Source organism: Pelophylax lessonae, assembly GCF_965119305.1.
Source record: "Pelophylax lessonae genome assembly, chromosome: 7".
In the NCBI taxonomy this organism is placed as follows: domain Eukaryota; kingdom Metazoa; phylum Chordata; class Amphibia; order Anura; family Ranidae; genus Pelophylax; species Pelophylax lessonae.
The window spans coordinates 60,619,710-60,641,368 of NC_138774.1; the positions used below are offsets into that span (position 1 = coordinate 60,619,710).

The window sequence follows — 21,659 nt, forward strand, 5'->3', positions numbered from 1 at the left end:
AGAAAATAAAAAAGAGAAAATGGTAAAGATACCATCTATATAGAAATAATTATTATTGGCAGTTAAATAGTGCTGACCATTTAGACAGCACTTTACATATCGTCTTCAAGGACTTACAAAATCAGGCAGGCCATAGACGCTGGGAGAAGACAGTATATATTGCTAGCAGCTATAGCAGCCGCTAGCGATAATCGCAAGGCAATCCGGCAGGCTGGTTGTACTCAAGTTGATCTATTGATCAACTTTGTACATTCAGCTTGCACACACACGGTTCCAATCAACTATGGCCAGCTTAAGGTCCTTATCTCACCTCTCACCACTTTGTGGCATAGGAGAGCTGAAGGGTAGTGATGTACCAAACTGTTCGCCGGCGGACAGTTCCCGGCGAACTTAGCATGTTCGCGTTCGCCGCTGTGGGCGAACATATGCGATGTTCGGTCCGCCTCCTATACATCATCATTGAGGCAAACTTTGACCCTGAACATCACAGTCAGCAGACACATTCCAGGCCAATCAGCATACCTCCCTCCCACACCCTCCCACCTCCTATAAATAAGCAAGGGCAGCATCCATCTTAGATCATTTCTGAAGCAGTGTGTAGTGAGAGCAGGGAAAGTGCTGCTGCTGCTGTTATAGCTAGGGACAGTTAGTCAGTGTTCCCGGTCTTGTTGTTAGCCAGTGTTCTTGGTACACTCCTGCTGTAAGGACAGCACCCCAAAAAGCCCTTCCTAGGGCTGGTATTTGAGTTTTTTTTTTTGATATATATATATATATATCTATTGTCCCCAAAAAGCCCTGTTTAGGGTTGGTATTTGTGTAATTCTTTTTGTTCTGTGATATATATATATATATATATATATCCTCCGGTGGTAAAGTGGTTAAATTTTTCCAATAATTGGCTCTCTATCAAAAAATGACAATTTTTAAGAACTTTTTTTTGTGTGATTTAGTGTCTGTGGGTCTAAAAAGTGTACCTGTGAAGTTTCAGCTCTGTAGCATGTCCAGAACCAGAAAAAAAATTAGAATTAGAGTTAGGGCTAGGGTTAGGGTTATTTTTAGTGCTTAGGGTTAGACGGTTAGGGTTAGAGGCGTAGGGGTAGGGTTACTAACTCTAACCCTAAGTATCTCACCGTAACCCTAACCCTAGCCCCTAACACTAAACCTAACCCTAACCCTTAAAGCCCAGTTCCTGTCCCATTTTGGTCGGTTCTGGTCTGTTTGCGGTTGTTTGCGGTGCATTAAACGGGGAGTTTGGTCTGTCTCTGTGAAGCGGGCGTAACCCTTACACTACCTGATCGATACAACATCATACCTGATCGTATTCACACACTGGATGATTTAAAGCACGTTATTCCAAACAATTTTGGAATGTTAGGTGATTTATGCCCTTTATGGAATAAAACCCGACTCTGCGTCAACTACGTAATTTTCCATGGGAGTTTTGCCATGGATCCCCCTCCGGCATGCCACAGTCCAGGCGTTAGTCCCCTTGAAACAACTTTTCCATTACTATTGTGGCCAGAAAGAGTCCCTGTGGGTTTTAAAATTCGCCTGCCTATTGAAGTCTATGGCGGTTCGCCCGGTTCGCGAACATTTGCAGATGTTCGCGTTCGCCGTTTGCGAACGGCAAATTTTAGGTTCGCGACATCACTACTGAAGGGTGATTTTATGTAATAAAATGTGGTCTGTGGACATGTGTGTGGGGTATACGGAACTGTGGTATCCTTCAGGACCCTCAGAGGAGTTAGCTAAAGAATTAAAACGATGGGAGCCCCACACTAGTTTGTACAGTCTATAAAAGATTTTATTCTGCAATAATCCGATGAGTTTCAGGGGCAATCTCTGTCCAAGTGCCTGCATGATCTGTATATGCCTTCCTGGGTTCCAAGTTCAGGACAGTATTCCTCCCCCTATAGTTATTCCTCCCCCTATAGTTATTCCTCCCCTTATAGTTATTGTTCTACACGCCCTGATGAAGGGGGAGTGATGAGTCCCCAAAACATGTTGGTTTTTATTGTATAATTAAATCTTGTATGGGTTATACAAACTAGGGTGGTGCTCCCATCCTTTCTTTCACATACATACATACATACTTGTTCCAGTTTAGAAAGGAGCCAATTAACCTATCAGCATGTCTTTGGAATATGGGAGGAAACCATGCAAGCAGAGAGAACATACAAGCTCCATGTAGATATAGTTACATAGCTACATAGTAGTTAAGGTTGAATAAAGACAATAGTCCATCCAGTTTAGTTCAGTTCAGCCTGTGTAGGTATGTGTGTATCAGTGACGATAATCATTTCCCATATCCCTGTATATTGTGTTCTTTACCAGGCATGTCCAAGAGTCTTTTGAAAATATCAATACTTACTGCTGACACCACCGATTGTGGAAGAGAGTTCCACATTCTTACCGCCCCGACAGTGAAAAACCCGCTACGCAGCTTAAAGTGGAGTTCCACCCATTTTTAATAAATTGGATTACATAAATGTATGTAATCCCCTTTAAAACGACTTTTACCAATGGAAAGTTTTTTTTTTTTTTTTTTGTTGCTAGTAAATACCTTATTTTCTGCTTTATTTATCCTCTTCTCACTTCCGGGTCCGGTCGGCGATTATGTCATTTGGCGATTCGCAGTGTGTGCTGGGATGTATTTCAGGGCATGAAATCTCGCATTATTACACAGGAGATGAGCTGTACTGCAGGCTCTGCCCCGCCTCCGCCCCGCCTCCTCTCAGTGAGCTGTATGTATGTAGTGTATTGAGGCCGTGCTCCGCCCCCGCCCCGCCTCCTCTCAGTGAGCTGTATGTATGTAGTGTATTGAGGCTGTGCTCCGCCCCGCCTCCTCTCAGTGAGCTGTATGTATGTAGTGTATTGAGGCCGTGCTCCGCCCCGCCTCCTCTCAGTGAGCTGTATGTATGTAGTGTATTGAGGCTGTGCTCCGCCCCGCCTCCTCTCAGTGAGCTCAGTGAGGATATAATGCTTTCAGTCCTCGCTCACTGAGAGGAGGCGGGGCGGAGCACGGCCTCAATACTCCTTCCCCATCAACAAACGTTTCTAGTGGACGCCGTATAGCCACGCGTGGAGTCTCTGGCGTTCGGTGTGCCAAGCGGGACCGCGGACCGCACTTTTAACGCTATCAGATCCTGAACCAGTTACTGTCTTGCTCGTAACGATCTTTTAACAAGTGAGTGTGATGTGAATTGTTTTATGAAATAAATTGATGCCAAAACGGTATCACGCTATGGAAGTGCCTTTTGTTTTATCACCCATGCATTATATGTGAGAGGAGGATTGCTTGTAGCGGCCAACATTATCGGGAGGAAGCTGTTTGATTTATCCAAGCTGTTTGATCTATCCATGCTGTTTCAGCCTATTCCATGAGAGTGGTTAGGCATGGTTTTCTGGTGAGTGTGTTTTTTGGCCATATTCCCAGCACTGGTGGTTGTGACATCGTGTGGTGATCCCTATATCAGCACGAACAAGATCCTCTTCTTATTGTGGTTTACAACAAAAGTCTTTTGATCACTGTATTTATATATTTTATCGGATTTTATGCCAATCGGATGACATTTATGCACTATGCACTTTATGATAGGAGGGTTTTTTTCCATCCATGCGCTTCTGAAGTTCTATAGAAATTGTTTTGATGAATTTCTGTGATGAATTTTGCCTGTATATAATCCAGGGTAGGTGCTGAACCTCGGCTCGCCACCAGGAGAAGCATCTGAGAAGAAAATGGTTGCATACCACCACAGAATCCAATGAAGAGAAGTTCCTTTATTCACATAAGTCATACAGGTACAAGGCACAGCAGGGTGGGACAGTAGACGCGTTTCACACGGCTGCTACGTGCTTGTTCACTACCAGCAGTTTGCAGTGAACAAACATGTAGCAGTTGTGTGAAACGCGTCTACTGTCCCACCCTGCTGTGCAGTGCATATTTTAGCAGCGATCACTGTATCAGTGTCACTGGTTCCCAGAAAGCCTCAAAAGTGTCAGTTAGTGTCCGAATATCGCAGTCCCACTGATCGCCGCCGTTAGTAGTATAAAAAGAAAATTAAATAAAAAGTAAATATCCCATAGTTTGTAGACGCTATCATTTTTGTGCAAACCAATCAATATACGCCTATTGTTTTTTTTTTTTTTTTTAACAAAAATATGTAGCAAAAAAATTCAGCAGAATACATATTGATTTTTTACATTTTTTTTATTGGATGTGTTTTATAGCAGAGAGTAAAACTTTTTTTTTTTTTTTCAAAATTGTCTGCCTTTTTTTATTTATAGCGCAAACCCCCCCCCTCCCAAAAAAAAAAAAAAAAAAAAAAACGCAGACGTGATCAAATACCAACAAAAGAAAGCTCTATTTGTGGGAAAAAATTATATATATATATATTTTTTTTTTCCAACAAGGAAAAAATTATATAAACTTTATTTGAGTACAGCTATGCATGACCGGGCAATTGTCAGTTAAAGTAACGCAGTGCCGTATAGCGAAAAATGGCCTGGTCAGGAAGAAGGGTAAATCTTCCGGAGGTCAAGCGGTTATTGTTAAATCCAAGGGGTCCATGGCTTCTAACCTAGAAATATGTAGAGCTGAACAACTTTCACATGGCTCTTTCCTCTATTCAATTTGGGGAACGCTTCTAGAGGGGACATTTAGCATACTGCATCCATCCAGTCTTGAGATTTATACAGCTCTGCCACCAGGGCCGGTGCTAGACTATTTTGCACCCTAGGCAAGACCAGCTACTTGCGCCCCCCCCCCCCCTCAAAAAAAAAACCTGTACATATTGCCCCCTTTCCTACACATAATGCCCCCCTTTAACCCTACACTCCCCTTCCTGTATACACTGCCCTCTTGAATCCTACACCCCTCTTCCTGTACACACTACCCTCCTTTAACCCTACATCTCCCTTCCTGCACACACTGCCCTCCTTTAATGCTACATCCACTTCCTGCCCACACTGCCCCCCTTTATTGCTACACCCCTTTTAACCCTACAGCCCCCCTTCCTATACACACTGCCCCCCTTTAACCCTACACCTCCCTTCCTGTACACACTGCACCCCTCTCTAGAGGTGACATCCACCGGGGATAAGGAGGTGACAGGAGAAAAATGTGGCACTGGCCATGGCTGCGCCCTAGGTGGCAGTACGCCCTAGGCGGGTGCCTAGTTCGCCTAGTGGTAGCACCGGCCCTGTCTGCCACACAGCACAACCCTGTCTGGTGGCAGGACAGCATACTCATTTTTTTCTGCAGCAGACCTGTCCTTTCCCCAGCCCATAACTTGACGGTGAAAGGAGAAGCGGGATACTGATGAGCTTTTTCATTCTGTCACTCTGCTGTCTCCTCCTGTCAGAATGGTCCTTGTTAGCACATGAGCACAGCAGCACAACTGATTGCCTCCTTGTGCTGCTCATCCTTCTCCCAGTCTAGTGTCATATCTAATGTCTGATCCTTCTCTCCAGTCTCAGTGTAATAGTGATTGCAAGAGGCTCATACAAGGTCAAATTTAGGTACAATAATTGCATTTGAAAATATTTTCAATGATGTATTAACCACTTAAGGACCAGGCCTATTTCTGACACTTGTTGTTTACAGTATTTTTTCAGTATTTTTTGCTAGAAAATTAATTAGAACCCCCCCCAAATGGAGACAGAACAGCGGTCTGCTTATGTAAATACGGTAGACTACTGTTCTGTCAGATATGAACACAGGGATCCTGTGTAACTCTTATGTAGGAACACAGGTCTCTATGTTCAAGCAGAAAGCCCATCCCCCACACAGTTAGAGGCACCCCGTAGTGACACATTTAACCCTTTGATCGCCCCTGGTGTTAACCCCTTCCCTGCCAGTGTCATTAGTACAGTAACAGTGCATATTTTTAGCACTGATTACTGTAGTAATGTCAAAAGTGTTAAAAGCGTAAGTTAGGGGTCCGATCTGTCTGCCGCAATGTCGCAGTCCTGCTAAAAATCATTTGTGAGATCAGGCACTGATGTTGGACAAGAAGGCCTGGCTCGCAGTCTCTGCTCTAATTCATCCAAAAGGTGTTCTACTGGGTTGAGGTCAGAATTCTGTGCTGGCCAAGTTCCTCCACCTCAAACTCGCTCATTCATGTATTTATTGACCTTGCTTTGTGCACTGGAGCGCAGTCATGTTAGAACAGGAAGGAGCCATCCCCAAACTGTTCCCACAAAGTTGGGAGCATGAAATTGTCCAAAATATCTTGGTATGCTGATGCCTTAAGTTTTCCCTTCACTGGAATTAGGAGTCAAGCCCAACCCCTGAAAAACAACCCCACACCATAATCCCCCCTCCACCAAATGTTTTGGACCAGTGCACAAAGCCAGGCCTTCTCTCCAACATCAGTACCTGACCTCACAAATACGCTTCTGGAAGAATGGTCAAACATTCCCATAGACACACTCCTAAACCTTGTGGACAGCCTTCCCAGAAGAGTTGAAGCTGCTATAGCTGCAAAGGGTGGGCCAACTCAATAATAAACCCTACTGACTAAGACTGGGATGCCATTAAAGTTCATGTGCGTGTAAAGGCCGGCTCTTACAGACTCATCATTGGATCTCACCTCCTTATCCAGCCATGTGCTCGAGCACCATGCTCCCTCCCACAGTTTGTGATTAGCGCTGCCATTGGAAATCCCCTCCTTCTTCACCTCCAGCTCTCTGCACTACTCCAGGCGCCTCCCTCTGAGTTCACAGGAGCCAGAACTACAGAGGAAGGATTGGGTATCAGTGCTCTGCCACAATGTTGATTTGCGGCAGAACCCCTGGGGACCGTAAAAATTTTCTCATGGACCATCAGTAGTCCACAGACCACTGGTTAGCGACAGCTGGGCTAGAGCACCAAAATAAAGGAAAAAAGCATAAAAAAACCCAAATCAAATGCAGCTACCAAATCTAAGAATTGGAAAGCTGAAATATAATAAATTTTTGGTTTTGGGTTTATTACTGCTTTAAAAGGAATTTATTTTAATTTGCACACAAGTCTTGCTTCCCTCTGCATACATGCCAATGCCTTTCCATGACTTGATTTTTCTTTGCGCCTTTGCAACTTCAGTAAACCTCACTTTGTTCTGTGGTGCTGGAAAACCTTTATTAACCACTTGTCGACCGCCGCACGACTATTTACTGCGGCGGTCAGCCCCTACTGGGCAAAGCGACGTAGGGGTACGTCGATTGCCCATGAGCCTCTAGGGGGTGAGGGCGCACCGCCACTCGTTCACTAACATCCCTGCGCGAGTGACCGGCGGCTCCAATGCCCGTCTGTCATTCTCCCTGATGTAAGCACAGAGACTATACGATCCTGCTATGTAGGATCGTATGTCTCTGTGGTTACATCACAAGCCACCCCCCCCACAGTTAGAATCACGCCCCTAGGGATACATTTAACCCACTGTTTACCAATAAAGTTAACCCCTTCCCAGCCAGTGACATTTTTACAGTAACAGTGCATATTTATAGCACTGATTACTGTAGTAATGTCACTGGTACCACCAAAAGTGTCAAAAATGTCAGTCAAGGGTCCGATCCGTCTGCCGCAATGTCTCAGTCCCGCAAAAAAATCGCAGATCACCGCCATTACTAGTTAAAAGAAAAACAATAAAAATGACCTAAATCTTTCCCGTAGTTAGTAAACGTAATAACTTTTGCGCAAACCAATCAAAATATCAAAATACGCTTATTGTGATTTTTTTTCACCAAAAATATGCAGCAGAAAACAAATTGGCCTAAAATGTTAAAAAATTTTGATTTTTGAACATTTTTTGGGGGGGAATTTCAAAAAATGTGAAAAATATTGTTATTTTTTCAAAATTGTCGCTCTTTTTTTGTTTATAGCGCAAAAAGTAAAAATTGCACAGGTGATCAAATACCACCAAAAGAAAACTCTGTTTGTGGGAATAAAAGGACTTCAATTTAGTTTGGGTACAACGTCGCACGACCGCGCAATTGTCCATTAAATTCACGCAGTGCCGAATCGCAAAATAGGCCCTAGTCTTTGAGCAGCCAAATCCTCTGGGGCTTAAGTGGTTATGGTTGTTGTTCTGGAAGGGTGCCTTCCAATATTGCTCAAATGCATGCTTATAAAACCAAAATGCAGGAAAACTTGTTTTTGATTGGCTTTCCTTGCAGTGCAAATGTATCTCTATAGGACCTACTGCATAAAATAAAAAACGCCCTAAAATACGGTTATATTAACCAGCAATGCACACTCTCACTGCAGTGCATGAGGATGTACATTCCTTGTGCTGTGCTTTGTTGAATAAAAGGCACATTTCCACTTTTTAGGAATTTTAGGAATTTTTATTATGCAGAGAGCCTTTGATGTGCAATACAAATGTATGCCAAGAGCCGGAAATCCATGCCAGTCTACCTTACCCTTTAATCAGTTGCAGACTCCTTATTACTTGCTTTACAGCATGCATCTGAAACACAATTGAGGTAAGAATGAGATTTACTCCCTGTAGCACTGTCCTCATAGGCAGGGCTGCTGTTAGAAATCACGGGGCCCCGTACAGCCTACCTGAAAGGGCCCCCAACCCCCCCCCCTCCCCCCGAATTTATCAAGACAATATTTTCACTAAAAATAAACTAAAATCATTATTGGAAGATAGAAACATAACAGAGAACCTGTGTGAATTAGACCCCGTTCACACTGGGGCGACCTGTCAGGTGACCTGGTCGCCTGACAGGTCGCCGTAGGTCGCCTGCCATAGAGAAGCTGTGGACCCGTTCTAATAGGAGCGACACAAGTCGCTCCGACTTAGAAAAAGGGTCCGGAGCTTCTTTGGGGCGACCTGGAGCGACCTGCATAGACTTCAATGTTATGAAGTCCGTGGCGGCCGCTCCGAGGTCGCGGTGCAAGCTGCGCACCGCGACCTGTGAGGTCGCCCCGGCAAGTAGCGTCACCGCAGTGTGAACGGGGTCTTAGCCCTTTTTAATAGTTTTTTTACATAAAAAAAATAAATAAAATGTTTATTTTTTTTTAATGTAAAAATGTATACAATTATTTTACTTTTTTAAAATTATTAATTACAATGTTTAATTATTATTATTATTTATTTATTTATTTATTTTTTACAAGTTGTTATTTTTTTTGCAGCACTGAGAGAAGAAAGGGGGGGGGCACAGTGAGAGGGGACACACAGGAAGGATGGGTCAAAAGCAGGCAGAACAGTGAGGGGGATCGGTATCGGAGAAGCAATTACAGGAAATATGCCCTGTGTCTGCATCTCTCACTGCAGCGGGTGAAAGCTGGCAGGATGGGGGGGGGGGGGGAGAACTGGCTTTCAGCTGCTGCAGAGAGCCGCACTGGGCTTCCTTCTGTAATTGCCCCTCCGCCAGTGTTGCCAACCCCCGAGAGGGAAATTTACTGGCAGAACGTCCAAAATTTACGGACGGCACCAATTTTTTACTGGCACTGCAAAAATGTACATATACAGGCTGTTTTCAGTGCTAAACCGTGCAAATATCAATACTTAAACTATAAACATGTAGATAGAGCTATTAGCAATGTGTTTAGGTTAAACAAAAGTCAAAAACCATATTTCTCCATTAACATGAAGATCAGATTAATATAACCCAGCCAGCACAGCGTTCCCCCATATATCAGAGTCCACTGCATTCCCCTTTACATCAGAGTTCCCTTTTACATCAGGGTCCGCAGAGTTCCCCCTTCGCACTGTAAGGGGAGAATCCTGCAGACTCTGATGTAAAGGGGAACGCCAGGAACTCTGATGTGGGGGGGCAATCTGGTGACCAGAGACCACCTTCCACAGAGTGAATACATTAAGATATGGGGGGGAGGTTACTAATATAGAGGGATCTTTATATCAGTGCCCCCTTACATCAGTGACCCCCCCATCAGACTGGTCTGGCGGCTCTGTCACTGACCTCCTCTCAGGTGCACTGTGCAGGGCTCAGTCAGATGGCCCCTGTCTCCACTCCGCAGGCCCCGCACATCTGACTTCTCCCGTGACACCCCATCCCGGCAGCGCTCTCACTCTTGACTCCTCTCCAGAGTCCAGACTCCCCTGCAGACATGATAAAAGACAAGAGATGGTCAAAGACTGCGGACATGGTACAGGAGGTGGTCAGAGACTGCAGACATGGTAATGGAGGTGGTCAGAGACTGCGGACATGGTACAGGAGGTGGTCAGAGACTGCGGACATGGTACAGGAGGTGGTCAGAGACTGCGGACATGGTACAGGAGGTGGTCAGAGACTGCGGACATGGTACAGGAGGTGGTCAGAGACTGCGGACATGGTACAGGAGGTGGTCAGAGACTGCGGACATGGTACAGGAGGTGGTCAGAGACTGCGGACATGGTACAGGAGGTGGTCAGAGACTGCGGACATGGTACAGGAGGTGGTCAGAGACTGCGGACATGGTACAGGAGGTGGTCAGAGACTGCGGACATGGTACAGAGGGGTGGTCAGGGACTGCGGATATGGTACAGAGGGGTGGTCAGGGACTGCGGACATGGTACAGAGGGGTGGTCAGGGACTGCGGACATGGTACAGAGGGGTGGTCAGGGACTGCGGGCATGGTACAGAGGGGTGGTCAGGGACTGCGGACATGGTACAGAGGGGTGGTCAGGGACTGCGGACATGGTACAGAGAGGTGGTCAGGGACTGCGGACATGGTACAGAGGGGTGGTCAGGGACTGCGGACATGGTACAGAGGGGTGGTCAGGGACTGCGGACATGGTACAGAGGGGTGGTCAGGGACTGCGGACATGGTACAGAGGGGTGGTCAGGGACTGCGGACATGGTACAGAGGGGTGGTCAGGGACTGCGGACATGGTACAGAGGGGTGGTCAGGGACTGCGGACATGGTACAGAGGGGTAGTCAGGGACTGCGGACATGGTACAGAGGGGTGGTCAGGGACTGCGGACATGGTACAGTGGGTGGTCAGGGACTGCGGACATGGTACAGTGGGTGGTCAGGGACTGCGGACATGGTACAGAGGGGTGGTCAGGGACTGCGGACATGGTACAGAGGGGTGGTCAGGGACTGCGGACATGGTACAGAGGGGTGGTCAGGGACTGCGGACATGGTACAGAGGGGTGGTCAGGGACTGCGGACATGGTACAGAGGGGTGGTCAGGGACTGCGGACATGGTACAGTGGGTGGTCAGGGACTGCGGACATGGTACAGTGGGTGGTCAGGGACTGCGGACATGGTACAGAGGGGTGGTCAGGGACTGCGGACATGGTACAGAGGGGTGGTCAGGGACTGCGGACATGGTACAGAGGGGTGGTCAGGGACTGCGGACATGGTACAGTGGGTGGTCAGGGACTGCGGACATGGTACAGTGGGTGGTCAGGGACTGCGGACATGATACAGGAGATGGTCAGAGCTCTCCACATGAGTGTCCTCCTCCTAAGTCCCCTTCACCTCTCCACAGCCACAAACATCAATGACATTACTAGTGCAGAGTGAGTGAAGCTGTGACACTGCCTGTGGAGAGGTGAAGGGGGCACAGGAGAAGGACACTGATGTCCTCTGCCCCCTGACTCATCTCTCTACTCCAGTCTGCTCCTGCTAGCTGTCAGAGGCTCGGAGCCCCAGCACTTACCAGTCCTCTGCCTCGGCTCTCAGTCTGCGACTGCTCTGTCCACTCCACCAGGCATCCATCTAGCGGCAGCATCTCCTAGTCCACTCCAGATAGACAGAGTGAGTGACTCTGCATTGTAGCTGGCGCGGCCGGCTGCGGCGGCGGCGGCGGGAAAACTTAAATTATGGCGGGGGCGGAGGCAGGGGCGGGCGCAGGCGGGCAGTGCAGTGGCACTCGTCCAACGAATAGTGCGAGTCTGGCAGTCTGATCGGGGATCTCCGGAACTGCGCGCCTCACATGCGCAGTTCTGACAGTGCCGCCGCCGCAGTAGATTTACGGGCACTTTTCTCCTGCTACAGGCATTTACGGGCAGGAGAAAAGTGCCCTTTTTTTACGGGCTTTCCGTAAATCTACGGGCGGTTGGCAACACTGCCCTCCGCCTGACTGCACCGATTCCCCGAGCTGTTGGGGCCACTCTGGAGCCCGGGCCCCCTACAGGAGGACTGGTGGTCCTGCGGCCCTGATCGTAGGGCTTGCTGTATGATGACTTGTTGGGTCTCCTCTGATTACCTGCAGACAGTCACTTAGGGAAAGTTTGTACATCTCTCCTTACTCCCTATGGCTCGTTACTCAATAAACAGTCCAGGGGTATTGGTTTTATATTTATTGTGGGACTTGGATGGGAAAAAGGAATAGTGGGATACTCCAAACAGAACTATTTACAGTTGATAAGGACAACTCTCACTTGGCCTTACCATACTGCCACTTGTATGGAAGAATTAAAGGAGTTGTAAAGTCAGGAAGGTTTTTTTTATTTTAATGCATTCTTTGCATTAAGATAAAACAACCTTCTGGGTGTAGCAGCCTCCCCAGCAACCTCTAATACTTACCTAAGGTCCTTCTCTTTCCAGCGATGTCTACGTGTCCCTCAGCCGTCCCTACTGATTGGCTAAGACACAGCTGCTGTGCCATTGGCTCTCACAGCTGTCTATCAAAGCCAGTTAGCCAATCAGGAGAGAGAGGGGGCTTGGGAGAGCAGTAGCTCCGTGTCTGAATGGACACACGGAGCTGAAGCTCGGCTCAGGTGCCCCCATAGGAAGCTGCTTGCTGTGGGGGGCACTCAATAGGAGGGAGGGGCCAGGAGCAACAACGAGGGACCTGAGAAGAGGAGGATCCAGGCTGCTCCAAAACCAACTGCACAGAGGAGGGAAGTGTAACATGTTTGTTTTTTTTAAAGCGGTTGTAAACCCAAAAAGTAAAAAAAAAAAACCTGCAAGACAAAGGCATAATGAGCTAGTATGCATCGCATACTAGCTCATTATGTATTACTTACCTTAGAACGAAGCCCCGACGCGGACCCCCGGACATCGCTGTGGGCGCCGCCATGATCCCTCGCCGTCTCTTCTGGGTTCGGCGGCTCCGGCGCTGTGATTGGCCGGAGCCGCGATGACGTCACTCCCGCGCATGCGCGCGGGAGTGACTTTCCGGCAAGCTCCCGGCAAGCAAAACTGAAGGTCCCCCCGGACCTTCAGAGCGCATGCGCCGCTTGCGTGAGCAGCTGCATGCACTGCAAATATCTCCTAAACCGTGCCAGTTTAGGAGATATTAATTATACCTACAGGTAAGCCTTATTATAGGCTTACCTGTAGGTAAAAGTGTAAAAAAACATGATACTACCACTTTAAAAAAAAAAACGAGACTTTACAATAACTTTAAGTCCTCTTGCTTTCTCTAGCAGAAAACTTGAAGCAACTACATTCTCTTCAGGACACTCTCTAGTATCCACTTTACTGACACCTCTTCTAGTTGAAGGGGTGGCCCTCACAGGACAGACCCCATGACACAGATCTGTGCTCACTGTAGGCAGAATCTGATCCTTTCCAGTGTCTTCCTTCCAGACAGCTCTGCAGGACCTCACGGTTCAGCTCCTCTCTAACATTTAGGCCCTCAGGTCGACCACCCGAGCCTCACTGCAACTTCTACAGAGAAGGGGCAGCCGCCCCCTCCCTCCGCAACCCCACTCTCCAGCCGAAGACCCGAGCACATGTGCAATTGGCATTTATACAGTATACCAGCATGCACTGAGGCACTTTCCTCTGCCAATCACCAGGGCTGTAACAATGTCTGTGCCCTCACTTGTCAGGTTTCCTCCCACTGTCCAATATGCCTCCCTATTGGACCAGTGTGAAACATTTAAGACAAGCTGAGCTGCACCTGAGCACCATGAGCAGACCCTACCAATGGATCCTGCTCTCTGATAGGCAAAGAGCAATCTAAATTTACCTGGCGATCTCTCTGGTAAGCAAAAAGATCTATACTCACCTACTCACCAGCACCTACCTAGGAGGGTGCTACATCCCTATAAAGCCTACAACCTGGCACCAACTTAAAGTGTAACTAAAGGCAAAACTTTTTTTTTTTGTTTTAGTTTTGGATAGAGTAGAGAGGGATTAGAAAGCTTGTCAGTTTTTTTGCTCTCTGTGTCCCCCGTTAGGAAGATTCATCCTATTTGTCCTGTTTACCATCATCATTGAAAGTGAAACTAAAAGAAAAAACCCAAATGTTGGGTTGTCCCCAGAAAAGTAATAGAGGACAAATCTTTCAATCGGACACTCGTTCTGGTGACCTGGGGGTTCCCAAGGAATTTCCTTATTATGCAGGAATTTCCTCTTACTTCCTGTTTGGCTAAGGGACAGGAAGTGAAGAGAAATCTCCGCAACGGGACACAGATGGTGAAAAAAATCTCCCAGTGGGTATAACCCTCCCTTGCTCTATGCAAAATGAAAAAATGTTTTGCCTAGAGTTCTACTTTAAGGCTATCAGTGTCTATGTATTAAAATAAACTAGAAAATCATTAAAAAAGAAAATATTAAAATGCAATAAAAATACATTGGGTGCTTTTCATATCTGCTGGGAATTCAAATTTAGATTTTTTTCTTTTCTGATAGAGGAAATCATTACCGATTAGTGGTATGGAAAGAGTGTGACAATATTATCTCTGTGGGTAGCTGTAGATTACACGTAAAATCTATAGCATGTCCATAGTTATTTACCTCTCACAATTGTATGGTTTCTGTACTGTAACTTAGGCAGCCCATACATGGTGCAAATTTCTTTCCTGCAACCAATCAGCAAGTCAAATTCCCCTGCTCCCCCCTCCCAACAGTGACTCATCAATTAAGATCACCCTACTCCTCCCTCCAAATGCAGCTCAGCAGTTCATTTTACCTTGTTCCCCCTCCCAGCAGTAACTCAGCAGCTAAGCCCCCCTCGATCTTCCTTTCAGCTGCGACTCAACAGCTCAGCACTCCCTGCTTTCCCATCATACATTGACTCATCAGCTCAGATGCTCCTTGCACCCCATCCAAATGCTGCCTCAGCATTTCAGCTCTCCAGGGTCTTTCTAGTAATGATTTAGCAGCTCAGCTCACTCCCTGCCCCCCCCCCCCACAGTATCCCAGCTACCCCCCCTTCTTCCCTCTCAGCAGTGTCATACTAACTCAGCTCCTCCTAAATCCCCCTCCCAACAGTGACCAAGCAGGCTTCCAGTATTTTACTCTCTAAAGGAAACACTGGGCAAGTCATTGAAAAGAGGAGCTGAGCTGCTGAGGGAATACGTTTTGTGGTTCTGCTGTGGATTTTGAGGATGAAATAATTCACAGTGCCTGTAGCTACAGAGGTCAGTGAGGGATTTTTTAAAACTCACTGAACTTGGTAAAGACATACAGGTTGTTCACTTTGCATGAGAAGTTGCACTTTGCATGTGAGTTTTCCTAAGAGCTTGGTAAATGTGGAGAAGTTTCACTTTGCAAAGAATACGGAAGTGTGCAAGGAAAAAAATAACAGTATTTTTGCTTGCACGTGATAGGATGATGGACGTCAAATGGATAGACAATGGAAGCTTTATCGAGCTCTTGGGCAAAATCCCTTGAAAAGTGACTTGTCCTTAAAGTGTAACTCTCAACGCTTTTGTTGAGAAAAAAAAACATTCCTCTCTGGGTGATCTCTGTACATTACAAGGATTTTACCAAACTTTGTTGCAGATTCCTACCTTTTGTTATTCTGAAGAAATCATTTTGTTCCTCTGTTACCCTGTGCTGAGTGGGACTAATGGGAATGGTTTCCTAATTATCAATCAGCTGTGCACCTGCAGAGCACTAATGAGGAAATCTGCTGGGTCTGCACCCCCTTAGATGTGATTTCCTATTGGGAGTATCTTATTAAAATGACATTTTTGTTCCTGGGGATGCCTGAAATCTGACTTCTGTGTATCTTAAGCTGGATACACACTATACAACTTTTGTTGTCAGATTTCCTTTAGATTTACCTTTTCAATGTAGTGCAAGGGCCTGCCTGATTGCATACAAATTGAAAGTGTTTAGGTTTGACCTCATATTATATGGTTTTGGTAAGTCTGAAGGAAAAAATCTAAAGAAAATTGTATAGTGTGTATGGCCCATTAGTGTAGACTTCTGGGAAAATTGGTGAGCCAATCAGACAAGCAGTAAATGGTATCATTAGTAGTAATCAGCATGGATTCATGAAGAATCGTTGTTGCCAGATCAATCTATTAACCTTCTATGATGAAGTGAGCTGCCATCTAGATAAAGGAAGGCCTGTGGATGTGGTGTATCTGGATTTTGCAAAGGCATTTGACACCGTTCCCCACAAACGTTTACTGTACAAACTAAGGTACGCAGAGTTGTATAAAGTACTCGAAACCCATACTTGAGTAAAAGTACAAGTGCTCGATCAAAAAGTGACTTGAGTAGAAGTACTAAAGTATTCAACATTTTTTGTACTTAAGTATTGCAAGTAGTTTTTTTTTTAAATGTTGCTACTGAAAGTAAAAGTACCAGTAGTTTTGAAAAAAAAAATGCTACTCAAGTACTGAAAGTAAAAGTACAAGTACTGTGTTATGTAGTTATTAAAGAAAGAAGTCAAAAGTTTGAACATCATATTGTTTTTTATTATTTCAAATGCAGCTTTTATTTATACATACAGTAGCTTTTATTTTCGTATGCGCTGATAATTCACATGTTTTGAGCTTCATGAAACCTGCCATCTACTGTTCTGGCAGTGGTAATTTTTATAATAGTAACGAGTAACTATGCAGCACAAAAAAAAAATATCGGAGTAGAAGTATTGAAATCATCGAAAAAATGTAGTGAAGTAAAAGTGGAAGTAGGAGAAAAAAATTATACTCTAGGAAAGTACAGATACCGCCTTTCGGTACTTAAGTACAGTAGTGAAGTAGTTCTACTTAGTTACTATACATCTCTGAAGGTGCGTAGGTATGGAGCATAGAGTGAGTACCTGGATTGAAAACTGGCTTCAGGAGCAAGTCAAAAGGATGGTGATAAATAGCGAGTACTCGGAATGGTCTGGTTTGGAAAGCAGGGTCCCAAAGGATCTGTCCTGGGACCAATCCTGTTTATTATAATCATAAATGATCTAGACGAGGATGGGATAAATAGCTCAATCTCAGTATTAACAGGGCAATAACTTCTATGAAGGATGTGGAAACCTTACAAGAAGACCTCAATAAAATAATGGGGTGGGAAACTGCATGAAAAATGAGGTTTAGTGTTGGAAAATGTAAGGTAATGCATTTGAGTGCCAAAATAGGAATACAAGTTACTCACTAGGGGGCGAACCTCTGGAGGAATCCAGGATGGAAAAGGAGCTGGGGATCCCTAGTAGATGACAGGTTAAGCAATGGCATGCAATGCCAAACTGCTGCAAGCAAAGCCAACAGAATACTGGCATGTATTAAAAAGGGGATTCACTCCAGAGACAAAACAATAATTCTCCCACTCTACAAGACTCTGGTCTGGCCGCATCTGGAAGTATGCAGTCCAGTTCTGGGCACCAGTTCTTGGGAAGGATGTGCTGGAACTGGAAAGAGTCCAGAGAAGGGCAACAAAGCTAATAAAGGGAATGGAGGACATCAGCTATGAGGAAAGACTACAAGCATTGAACTTATTCTCTCTGGAGAAGAGATGCTTGAGAAGGGATATGATATCAATGTACAAATACTGTACTGGTGACCCTAGCATAGGGAACAAACTATTCAGAGAAAGGGAATTTAAAAAGACATGCAGCAAATTAACTAAAATTAGAAGAGAAGCAGTTTAAGGACCAGGCCTGTTTCTGGTTAAAATCAGTATTTTTTGCTTTAATTACTTAGAACCCCCAAACATATATATATAAATATATATATCTATATATATAGATATATATATATATATATATATATATATATATATATAGATATCTATCTATCTATCTATCAGTGGCGGTTCTACATTAAATTGCTCCCTGGGCAAGACTCCCTCCCGGCGCCCCCCCCCCCCCAAAAAAAAAATAACATGACAACATAACAATAAATGCAGAGTGCCACAGCATTGCCCCCAGTAAATGCAGAGTGCCACAGCATTTCCCCCAATAAATGCAGAGTGCCACAGCAATGCCCCCAATAAATGCAGAGTGCCACAGCATTGCCCCCAATAAATGCAGAGTGCCACAGCAATGCCCCCAATAAATGCAGAGTGCCACAGCAATGCCCCCAATAAATGCAGAGTGCCACAGCATTGCCCCCAGTAAATGCAGAGTGCCACAGCAATGCCCCCAATAAATGCAGAGTGCCACAGCAATGCCCCCAATAAATGCAGAGTGCCACAGCATTGCCCCCAATAAATGCAGAGTGCCACAGCAATGCCCCCAATAAATGCAGAGTGCCACAGCAATGCCCCCAATAAATGCAGAGTGCCACAGCAATGCCCCCAATAAATGCAGAGTGCCACAGCATTGCCCCCAATAAATGCAGAGTGCCACAGCAATGCCCCCAATAAATGCAGAGTGCCACAGCATTGCCCCCAATAAATGCAGAGTGCCACAGCAATGCCCCCTTTCAATGTAGAGATGCCAGCGTCACGCGTGCCACCTTTCAATGCAGAGCGCCAGCGTTCCCCCCTGTGAGACTCATCCGTGCACTTACCTCACTTCTCTTCAGTTCAGTCCCCGGATTCCTCCTCAGTCCTCCCGCGGCGCCTCCTCCTCGGCCAATGGCGTGGGGTTTGCCTTTCGGCCAATCAGGAAGCGGGAGGACCCTCACCCTGATTGGCCAGGAGGAGGATCAGTGTGACAATAGCCAATTTTTATTCGCGATTGTCACACAATGGGCGGGCTTGGGGGGGGGGAGCAATGCTCTGCGCCTCGGCTCGGCTGCCACAGTGAAAATATTCAAAGTTCCTCGGGCTGCCTAGCAGCAGGGGCGGCGGGATTCCCCTCCCTCCCTCCCCTCTCCGCTCGCTCTCGCTCAGCCCAGCTTCTGTGCGGCAGCGGCTCCTTTAGCAGCAGGGGCGGCAGGATTCCCCTCCCTCCCTCCACTTTCCGCTCGCTCTCGCTCAGCTCAGCTTCTGTGCGGCAGCGGCTCCTTCAGCAGCAGGGCGGCGCAGGTATAGAAAACCGCTTCAGATTATCAGATGATTTTTTTTCCCTCCAGGTTCGTGTGCCGAGTGCCGCCCCCCACGTGTCATGAAAAAAATGCCGCCCCGGGCGGCTGCCCCGTTTGCCCATGCCTAAAACCGCCACTGCTATCTATATATATAGTATATATATATATAGTATCTCATAAAAATGAGTACACTCCTCACATTTTTGTAAATATTTTAATATATCTTTTCATGTGACAACACTGAAGAAATGACACTTAGCTACAATGTAAAGTAGTGAGTGTACAGCTTGTATAACAGTGTAAATTTGCTGTCCCCTCAAAATAACTCAACACACAGCCATTAATGTCTAAATCGCTGGCAACAAATGGTGTTACAAGGACTCAGGTGTGAATGGGGAATAGGTATGTTAAATTTGGTGTTATCGCTCTCACTCCCTCATACTGGTCACTGGAAGTTCAACATGGCAACTCAAGGCAACGAACTCTCTGAGGATCTGAAAAAAAGAATTGTTACTCTACAAAAAGATGGCCTAGGCTATAAAAAGATTGCCAAGACACTGAAACTGAGCTGCAGCATGGTGGCCAAGACCATACAGCGGTTTAACAGGACAGGTTCCACTCAGAACAGGCCTCGCCATGGTCCACCAAAGCAGTTTAGTGCACATGCTCAGCATCATATCCAGAGGTTGTCTTTGGGATATAGATGTATGAGTGCTGCCAGTATTTCTGCAGAATTTGAAAGGGTGGGGGGTCAGCCTGTCATTGCTCACCACCCAACACTGTTTCGTCAGTCTATGTCTGACATCCTCAGGGGTCAAAATACTTTATGTCACACCGTATTTGTGCAGGGGTCTCACAAACGCAATTTATTGGGGAAAAATACACTTTTTTGAATGAAACAATAAGAAAACAGTAAAATTAGCCCAATTTTTTTCTATAATGTGAAAGGTAATGTTAAGCCGAGTAAATTGATACCTAACATGTCATGTAAACATCCCTTGTAATGGAAATAAGCAGGACAGGGCCTCTTTAATGTGAGATCTGGGGTCAAAAATACCTCCTATCTCACTTTTACAATTAAAAGCTATAAAAAAAAAAAAGAAAAAGTATTCCTTATTTTTTTTAAATTTGGCCCTTTAAGGCCGTTAGGTGGAAGCGACGTTTGACGTTGCTCCAGTCCTCCAAGGACATAAAGTCGAGTGGGGGCCAATGCCATCTTGCCCTTTCTGGACTCCCTGCCCATCAGGCGAAGGAATCAGATTGTTTCCCCCGCTACCGACAGCTCTGGAAAGCGGGGAAAACGACCAGTAAGCGACAAGAGGTTGGTGGGCATCTCTCCCATTGCCCATAAAAGTGATCCCGTGGCGAATCTGCCACTGGGACCACTTTTATGCTAAAGCAGACCACCTGCTGTGTAAAAAAATACGGGGTTATGGCAGCTATATGCTGCCATAAATCCGGTATCTAACGTGAAAGTAGTGACGTAAATACACAGTGGGCAGTCCGGAAGTGGTTAAACTGCGTAAAGGGCTCTTTACTGTCAGAGCAGTAAGAATGTGGAATTCTCTTCCACAAGCTGTGGTGTCAGCAAGGAGCATCGATAGTTTCAAAAAACTTTTAGATGGGCACCTTCACGACATACAGGGTTATACAATGTTCTATTGACATAAACACACATACTCATCATAGGTTGAACTGGATGGACTGGTGTCTTTTTCCAACCTCACTAACTATGTAACTATTTAACTATGTTTCTGGAGTCTGTTCAGTGTACATTCTTTGTACAGAATACCTCCAGGTAGCCATATTGCATTGCATTTTCAGAAAAACAAAGCGACTGCAGATTAAAAAGGAAAGGCAATTTTTAATAGCATTCAATAACATACGCTTTATTATGTTTTCTTTATTTGCTATTTCTTTTCCCCCACGAAAGTGGAGTTACCTTTAAGGTGAAAAGTCTTTCCCTTATGTAGCACTGCCACAGGGACTGCTGGATAATAACTCAGCGGGCTTCCCTGGTTACCAACACATGGTTACAAGTAAATAAAGTTCCTGGATTCCTCCTTGCTACGGTTGGCTCTTCCCAGAAATAAACAGTCTAGGGGTGTTGGTTTTTTGTTGTTTATTTTATAATTGGGATAGGAGAAGGGAATAGTGGGATACTCCAACTGAACTATTCACATAGATGAGGACTTCTACTGTATCTTCTGAACTTCTTTAGTGATCAGGAACAGCAAGGCTGTTAATCCACACTGCCACAAGTGTGGATGGGGTTCAGTCTCTGACAAGACGACTTAGGGATTGATATCTTATGTTCTGGACACTCTCACTAGCATCCCCTTTCAGCTGACACCCGTCCACTGACTATCCTAGGAGCAGGGGTGGCCCTCCTCAGGTCAGGCCCCTTGACACGAGTTCCTGTACTCACGATACTGCAGAAACAGGACCTCCAGTGTCTCCCCTCTCAGCCAGCTTCCCTGGACCTCTGGGTTCAGCTCCTCTCTGCTACTCTTCCGGCCCTCAGGACGACCCACTGAAGCCGCATGGCACCTCTACAGAGGAGGGGGCAACCGCCTTCTCCCTCCAGGACTCCTCTCCCCCAAAAAAGACCTCGA

At 45.9% G+C, this 21,659-nt stretch overlaps 1 protein-coding gene across 2 annotated transcripts in view; it reads right to left on the reverse strand.

Moving 5' to 3' along the window:
* The window catches only part of LOC309560040 (N-acetyllactosaminide alpha-1,3-galactosyltransferase-like), a 239,112-nt gene that overhangs the window by 205,972 nt on the left and 11,481 nt on the right, over positions 1 to 21,659 (reverse strand). The gene's annotated exons all lie outside the window — the stretch shown is intronic.